We start from the raw sequence: 9,252 nt of genomic DNA on the forward strand, positions 1-9,252 counted from the left end.
ATGGGTCCCTGGAGTCCTGTAACCTCCTGGAGAAGTATAGGTTATGGTCAGGCTGAAGCTGAAAGAGGAGGGAGGAATGGACAGAGAACCTGAGACCATTTGCCATTATCCCTGAGTAAGTTGTAGTGGCCAGTAAGAATCTGGAAGTCAAATGTTCCATGCTCTGGCCAATGGTGTTGATTATCAAAAGAATATTGAGGCCAGGCAACAGTGGAGAGAAAAATTAGCTTTCTTATTAGGGACTGATATGCTCCCATGGCACCAGAGTAATGACCCAGAGGATGAGTCTGAGACTAAATGAATCAGGAAAGTTAAGAGATGCCCCCACTTAAGCTGCTGATTCTATGAGGTGCAAAGGTCTCGAGCAAACTGTGCAGGGGGAGGGTGTCACCAGCCACCTCTGGAAGTTCAACCAAGCACAAAGGCTCCGAGGTTCAAAGACCTCAAATGAACTGTCCACGAGGTGGGCATTCAAAACCACCACTGGAAGTTCAAAGAGGCTTAAGGCCCGAAGGATAGACGGACCTAGGCCTAGGATTTTTGAGCAGAGCCACAGTAGGCTCAGAAATGAGATGGTCAACCTGACAAGAGACTCACCCAATGAGACAAAAGTTGACTAGTCGGTGTCCAATGTGGATGGAGGGCAGCCACGGCAAAAGGTCTGGAGGCGGAGGTTGTCAGACGGGCAGATCTCTCAAGCAAGGTGCTAGCAGAGGGGCGAAAGTGTTCTGACAGGCAGGGTCAGGGCTTAAACCTGGAATGTGCTGTCGCAGCCCACTGCTCCTCTGCCCTCAAGTTTTTGTTGATCACTCTTGGAGTCCCTTCCAGGTTTTGGCTCCAAAAAAGTGATGGCAATCTTGCTCTGAGAAATCACCTGGAGACAACTGTGGGATCAGGCAATGGGTTTATTGAGGGAAAAAGGGGAAGGGAGTGGAGGGGAGAGGCAACTCCTGGACCAAGTCAAAGGTCCATAGGAACAAGGGGAATGGGGAGCAAGGGAATGGGGAATAGGGATTGGGGACTGGGGACTGGGAACTCCCGGTCTTGCTCGTGGGCCTGTAAGAGTCTGCCCTGCACTTCTGCAGGCACCTTTTTTATACTTGTCAACCACATATTTTGGTGAGATGAGTTTGCTTATCAACATACTCAGTAGGTCATCTACATGTCATTGCCCCCCCCCCCCCCCCACACACACACCAGGTTACTTAACGTATCAGGCTAGGTCCATTACCATTTCCCCTGAGAAAGGGTTCAGTTCATCAGCATTTCCTTTGGGAACAGCTAAGTCCAGGGCCAGGTTCATTAGCATATATCAAAAGTCCAGGCGTGCATTCTAGCTGCCTCCATGTTCATAACTCTGTCCAGAATGGTTAAGTGCCATTTCAGAATCCCATCATCTCTAAACCACACTAGGGAGACCAGTGCCATGGCACCATCGCTCCTGCTGTCAACCCTGGCCTACAGGAGACAGCCACCAACAGCTTCTCAATGACTCAGTGACCCTGTCATTGTCATGCTCCCTACTGTCTTAGCAAAGAGTGCATCCTCTGGGCAGGTCCCAAAGAACAGAATCAAATGGCAAATCTTGTTTTCATGGAATAAGCCCCTTCTAACAACCCCACTTTCCTGAGCCTTCAGGTCCTTCTTTAAAACTTGGCCAGCAGGTTTCTGGCACCTCGACTTCCTTGACTGTAGACCACCACTGTATTCAAGCTTCCAGAGCCATCTAGTAGCACATTAGGACAAACTCTGGGTGTTCTTGGCGGGATTTGATATGTCTTGAGTTATGAGAAATGCTTCTATATCAATCAACTCTCTACCCAGTGTAACAGACCCCTGCCCTGTCCCGTCTGATACCCTCAAGATCCACTCCCATGTGCGTTCCCTTAGGTCCTACTGTTAGACATGTCTTGCAGCTTTCTGGGTGTCAGGGCAGCCCTGCTCTGAGAAATCACCCAGAGACCACTGTGGAATCAAGTAACTGGTTTATTGAAGGAACAAAAGAAGGGTTAAGGGGGCTAAAGGGAGAAGCAACTCCTGGACTGATTCAAGGGCCTGTAGGAGTAAGGAAAACGGGAAAGGTGACTCCTGGTCCTCCTTGTGGGCCCATAGGAATCACCTGCCTTAACTTCTGCAGGTGAGGGTGAGTTTGCTTATCAACATGTTCAAGTAGGTCATTTACATCTCATTGCTTCCCCCCTCCCCCACCAGGTTAGTTAACATTTCGGGCTAGGGTAATTAACATTTCCCCTGGGAACCCTAAATTCATCAGCAAATCCTTTTGGAACCCTAGCCAGGACCAGGTTGATTAGCATGTACCAAAAGTCCAGGTGTGCATTCCAGCTGCCTCCATGTTATGACAATTATTACATCAGGGTTCGCATTTTTGACACCCTGCTTTCTGGCCGCTGTCGAGAGCATTCGTTTTTGTGTTCCTTGGGAGACTTTCAAAGCTTCTAAGGCAGTTTAGATAAGCTAGCCACCTCCATAATCCTTGTGATTATAGATGCCTTCATATTTTTCAAGTGTCAAAGTTCCTGCCTAAGGCAACCTTTCCCTTCAACTTCTCATTCCAGCCCACCAGAGTCAGTCTCGTGCTTGAGGAGAGCAGGGGTCTCACCACACCACTCACTCGCCAGCAGTAGAGAGGCCTCAGCATCCTTCCAAATGGTAGGTGATCTTGTTCTAGCTTCCCATTCTGACAGCTTGCCTTCTAGAGCTACCTCCTGCTGCTGTCTTAGCTCAAACCCTCACAAAAGCGGAGCCTGAGCTTACAACTTGGGTGCACCTTATTTAGTGGATCATTCCAGGAAATGAGAGACAACGAGGAGAATGACAGTAGAGGAAAGATTCAACAAGGTGTGTTTTGACTTGTGTCCCTTCTTGGCCAGAGATTGTCCCAGAAGGCACTCCCAGGTTGAGAGAGCTCCTGCAGCTCAGGGGAAAGCCTGGGAGCAGAGAAGCAGAGACCCCACACCAGACACTGGAAATGAGGCACTGACTCTACACAGCCATCCACTAGAGCTGTGGCTAAAATCAGAGGTGCCCTGATCAGATTAACTGGAAGTTCCAAAGCACCTGGTACAGTTTCCCCACTCCTAGAGGATCAGAAGTCTGTGACAAGGCCAAAAGCCAAACACCTTCAGCCCCCTGGGACTCAGGTGCCTTTCTCTTGTGGACTTTTGTTCATTCTAGAAATATTTGGAGAGGGGCTAATAAGTGTTAAGCACTTTTCTACACTGAGACACAAGAGAAAACAAAAAGCCCCATGGAGCTTACATTCTAGTGTGTGGGGTTGACAATAAATAAAATACATAGTACATCAAATGGTAACTGATGCTAGAAAACAAAGTAGGAAAGGAGCGTAATTGGTGTTGGTTTGTTGGGGGTGGAAAGAAGGCACACTCTCTTAAATAAAGTTAATCAGGGAAAACTTCAATGAAAAGGTAACATTTAAGCAAGCAGATGCCTGAAGGAAGTGAGAATGAGGAAAAGCAGCAGGACCCTGAGAAGGAGGGATGGTGAGATAGGAGGTAAAGTAGAGGATGGAGCCTGGGAAGCCAAGTGAAGACAGTGTTTCCAGGAGGAGGAGGAGGAGGAGGAAATGGTGGGGAGGAGGAGGATAGCTCAACTGCACCAAATGCTGATGGTGGGTGGGCCAAGAGGAGGATGGAGAACTGGTCTGGCAGGCACTGGCCCAAACAATAGTCCTTAAACTCTAGTCATTCTTGGATCACCTTTGTGATTTTTGCTATTTCCCAATATCACATATAGTGTTTACTTCATGTTTATATATAAAGCATTTTCCTCCTTTAAAAACCTTTTTTTGTGATTAAAACTCTCATAAAATGATTTCTTTTTTGTTTGTTTTTGGTTTTTTGTTCATTGATTTTAGAGAGAGGAAGAAAAAAAGACATTGACTTCTTGTTCCATTTATTTACAGACTCAGGGTTGCTTCTTGTATGTGCCTGACTAGGGTATCCAACCAACAACCCTGATGTATCAGGACGATGCTCTAACCAACTGACCTACCCGGCCAGGGCCTAAAACTATAAGGGACAAAGAAGTCAGTGACTCTCAAGTCAGTAGGAGATAATTAATAGATGAATCATGGAAAAGGGGCCAGGAAATGACATTCTACAGCTCCTCACACATATCTCTGGGATGAAAAGGAGGAAGACTGTCATCACCAAACACAGAGAAATGGGAAGATATAGCTAGATAACTTTGCAAGTAAGTTGGAGATAGACCTATAACTAGGTTACCCTTAGTTAATCGTCGTCGGCAGCCGTCTGTCTCGAGAGACGATGGTGTAGCTTCTTAAGAGTCTATCTGCACCGCCGAGAATGGCTGTGCAGTCCGACTCGGGAGTGACACGGTATCTGTCTCCTCCCGTGTTGAATCGACATCTTGCGATGACGCTGGAGTGTCCTCTCCAGTGAAGCTGAAGCTACAGAGCCTGGGCAGGGTGATATGGAGGGTCTGCTGTTGCCCATGCAGCAGACCCCCCCCTCTCTTCGCAGCTGAAGGGCCCAAGGGAAAGACGGAGTCAATACAGCTTGGCTTCAGGTGCGCCGCAGGAGTTGCCGGTGTTGACTACAGCGTCAAACCGCCTTAGGGACTCCGGCTCCGGATTTTCTGTCGGGGTTTACTCCCTTAGCCTTTCCCCTGAAGAGGTATGCCGCAAGGCAGCGGAGGTTTTTTGGAGTCAGAGTTTTCCTTCTCTGATGTGCCCTGACTGGAAGATCGAACCAGCGACACTTAGCTCGCAGGCCGACGCTCAATCCACTGAGCCAAACCAGCCAGGGTTAATCACACCCTTAGTTAAATAGTTAATCATGTTAGATTGTCAACCCAGATTAACCAGTAATGGAGAAACAGCAGAAAAGGAGAGGGGAGGGGGAACTAATTGTGGGAGCTAATTGCATTAATGTAAAACCAGTTTACTCTATTTCACGTGTGCATGCCTTTGGCTGGCTTTGCCGGGCTCCGCAGATCCATGAATAAATAAACGCCTCACTTTGCTGCTGAAGTCCTACGTCCCGGTGTTTTATTGTGAGTGTTTCTCACAAGTTGGGGGCAGAGGCACCATGGATAGACAGTACAGACAAATCAGGCCAGGGACACCTAACAGGTGCCCAACTGGTAGCCGTGCCCATGACACCCACGGCACTGGCGGGAACTTACTCTAGATTAAGAAAAAAATTAGAATAATGTAAGCAAGACCTGGAAAACTTTCCCATTACTTCAGGGCAGTCAATGTTTCCCCTTAGGGAGGTCTCCATGGGCCCAGGACAAATTGAATATGTCAAATGCTCCTTTAACAAGCACTGAAGTTAGAAACTTCAAGCACAATATAAAGCGCTTGGTGGAGAACCACTTTGAATTGGCAGAACAATTAGATCAGTTCCTTGGACCCTGCATATACACATTGGTGGTATTAATGTCTATACTAGACATCTTCAGTGAGGAAGAGAGGGGAATGATCAGACCAGCTGCTATGAGGATATGGGAAAGGGAACATCCTCCTGGTCAGGGAATTGTCCCAGCCAAACAAAAGTTTCCCAATATACACCCTGAATGGGATAATAACAGGCTGGAGGATAGGGTTCAGATGAGAGATCTCAGGAATCTCATTATCAGGGGAATCAAGGAGTCTGTTCCCAGAGCACAGAATGTCTCCAAAGCATTCAAGATACAGCAAGAAAAAGATGAGACTCCATCAGCATTCCTGCAAAGGCTTAGGGACCAAATGAGGAAGTATTCTGGTCTAGATCCAGGGAACGCTGTATGGCAGGAACTCTTAAAAGTCACCTTTGTAACAAAAAGCTGACCAGATACTTGTAAGAAATTGCAGAAGACAGATGGATGGAATGATAGAATTATTGAGGAACTCCTCAGGGAAACTCAGAGAGTGTATGTTAGAAGAGAGGAGGAGAGACCTGTGGAGTTACTGGTTGGTAGTAACCAGCAGAGAGCATATTCCTTCTCTTCCTTAGAAGCTGATGCCTGATCACTCACATATAAGATCAGGGCTTGACAAACCCAAGTTTCATCAGACCCAAACTGGGGCCAGAAGACAGATTGCCCCTTATTGGGTTCCTTTGGCTGAAGGAGACAGCAATATTGTACCATTTTCTGTTTTTCCTTATTCTGGGTCTGGGGATCTTCTCCCCAATGCGCTAACATTTTCCCTAATGGACTATTGGGCAGAATATCTATGGGGTGTTTCTTTGCCTCATTTTCTTTAGTTTCCCTAGGCTTTTATTTCCCATCCTCAGTCAATTCCTGTGGCTGTGGCTGAATCTGATTGTATGTCCTCCTTTAATATCCCCATACTCCCCACCAAGAGACCTGATGGCAGTTACCGGTTGGTCCAAGACCTAAGAGCCATAAACCAACTTGTCTGGACCTGCCATCCCATCGTCCCTAACCCCCATACTCTCCTCAATAAGATCCCCTTTGAACATAAGTGGTTTAGTGTAGTAGATCTCAAAGATGCATTTTGGGCTTGTCCTCTCACTTTAAAAAGCAGGGATTTATTTGCCATTGAATGGGAGGACCCATCCACCTGAAGGAAGTAGCAATATCATTGTACTGTCCTGCCCCAGGGGTTTACAGAAGCTCCAAATCTGTTTGGCCAGAAGTCCTTACAGAATTTCTTCCCACAGGACACACTCAGTTACTACAATATGTAGATGATTTACTCCTCTCTGGTCCTGATCAAGAGGAAGTGTGCCTCTCTACAACTGCCCTCCTTAACTTCTTAGGCCAGAAGGAGTTACATGTGTCCAAAGAGAAATTATAATTTGTAGAACAAGAGGTAAGATACCTGGGCCATTTAATTAGTGCAGGAAGGAGAAAAATCAGCCCTGAGAGGACAGCCACTATTACTACTCTACCCCTACCGCAGACTAAGTGAGAATTAAGGAAATTTTTAGGGCTAACTAGGTACTGCAGGTTCTGGATAGAATCATATGCTCAGAAAACAAGACTATTATATTTAAAGCTGTTAGAACAAGAGTCAAATTCTTTCCAGTGGACAACTGAGGGGATTGATGTGGTTAATGAGTTAAAATAAGCTCTTGTAACCACCCCGGTTTTGGCCCTCCCTTCCTTAAAGAAACCCTTTCACCTTTTTGTCACCATGGACCAGGGCACGGCCCTCAGGGTTCTGACTCAGGAATGAGCTGGGAAGAAACAACCAATTGGTTATCTCTCCAAACTCCTTGATCCAGCCTCTCAAGGGTGGCTGGAGTGCGTCCAGGCTGTGGCTGCTACAGCTATTCTAGTAGAAGAAAGCAGGAAATTAACCTTTGGAGAGCCTCTCACTCTAATCTCCCCCCACCAAGTGAGAACAATTCTAAACCAGAAGGCCGGGAGGTGGCTAACTGACTCTAGGATTCTTAAGTGTGAGGCCATCCTCCTTGAGAGGGATGACTTAACACTCTTACAGAGCTCAAATTTGAACCTTCTAGCTTCCTTTGGGCAGGAGAAGAAGAGACTCAAGAGGCTTTAGAACACAGCTGCCTTGATGTCATAGAATACCAGAGTAAGGTCAGACCAGATTTAAGGGAGAAGCCCTTACCAGGTTGACTGTCCCTATTCATCAATGGCTCTCCCCAAGTAATCGATGGAAAAAGACATAATGGATATGCCATCATTGATAGGGATGTAGGCTACCTAGTAATTCGTCTGCACAAACTTGTTGCCTCTGTGCTTTATGGCAGGCATTGAAATTACTAAAGGACAAGTAAGGAAAAATCTATACAGACTCCAAATATGCCTATGAGGTAGCACATACCTTTGGAAAAGTTTGGCTAGAATGAGGATTAACAAATGGCAGAGGGAAAAGCTAGTACATGAGAAACTAGTCAAGTCCGTCCTAGATGGTCTCCTTCTTCCTGTGGAAGCTGCTACAGTCCATATTAATGGACACCAAAGTGGGGGATCATATGAGGCTAGAAGAAATAGACTAGCTGATAATGTGACAAAGCAGACCACACTAGAGGGAGAAAAAATCCTCCATCTGACGAATCATTGTCTCCCTATGTTACAGAACCCCTGGGCTGCTCCAATTGAAAACAAACCCACGGGCTCTTTAGTTAGGGGCCCGATTGCCCGCCGCCAAAATTATAACTCTCAATATCAGAGTTTAGTGAAAAAAAAAGAATTGTTTATTTAACAGTTATATAGATTTAGTTATTTGCAGATTTCTGTTGTTAAGTCTTATGCTCTTTAAAACACCCACAAACACATATCCTTGCCTCCCCCCCCTTCCAGACCAGGCTAGTTTTAGAAAAGTCAGAGAAACCGTTTCCCTACTTTCCAAACACAGTTCAGCTTTACCAGCAGCTGCCAATCATTCAATCCTGATTGGGGAGGTCCTTTCTGTGCTGTGGTGCCCTCCAGCTCTCAATGCAGGACCGCCTGGATTCTCAGCCTCCTTGCAAACTGCCTTCTTCCTGCAAAACCGCGTGGATCTTCTCTCCTTCTCAAAACTGCATGGCGAGAGCCTCTTAAAGCAGCCTGGAGACCCCTTCTCCAAGCCACATGGAGAAGGCCCCTTCACCAAGCCATGTGGAGGGAGCGCACGAGAGAGTGAGAGCCAGCGCGCGAGCGCGCCAGAGAGAGTCAGAGCGCCAGAGCCAGAGCGTGAGTGAGAACCCGAGTCAGAGTGCGAGAGAGAGTCAGAGTGAGAGCACGAGCGAGAGCCAGAGAGAGTCCGAGCTAAAATGTCTGCAGCTGCTTATATATCCCTGAGTGCGTCATCTGCCGCAGTGGGCGTTGCAAACAGTTCTGACCATTCACAGAACCTTACGTAGGCTCTGTGTGCTTTCCATACCGTCCCCTGGTTCAAGACTCCTCCCATCTGCCTGAGGCTTTGGATGCATTAAAGCCATTTGCATAAGAAAGACAGTAGCCACCAGCCTCAGGCATGTGGAAGCATTTGAAAAGCTGCTTACTTCTCCCCATCCCCCAGCAGCAAACTCTGGGGATTTTTGGACTCCCCTGTTTCTGTAACACCTACAGTGTCAACAGCTCCAACATTTTCCTTGGAGGAAATAAATAAACTAACCTAGGTAGAAGCATCTAAAGATGCGACCAGGAAATAGAAACTCCTAGTTGGAAGGGAAATGCTCAATAAGCAAATTCTCAGGGAAATTATGATAGCATTGCATCAAGGCAGCCATTGGGGACCTCAGGCCCTCTGTGATATAGTCCTCAGACAGATCTGCCATGGATGCCTTA

Source organism: Furipterus horrens, unplaced genomic scaffold (genome assembly GCF_987537825.1).
Source record: "Furipterus horrens unplaced genomic scaffold, mFurHor1.1.pri manual_scaffold_10, whole genome shotgun sequence".
Lineage (NCBI taxonomy): Eukaryota > Metazoa > Chordata > Mammalia > Chiroptera > Furipteridae > Furipterus > Furipterus horrens.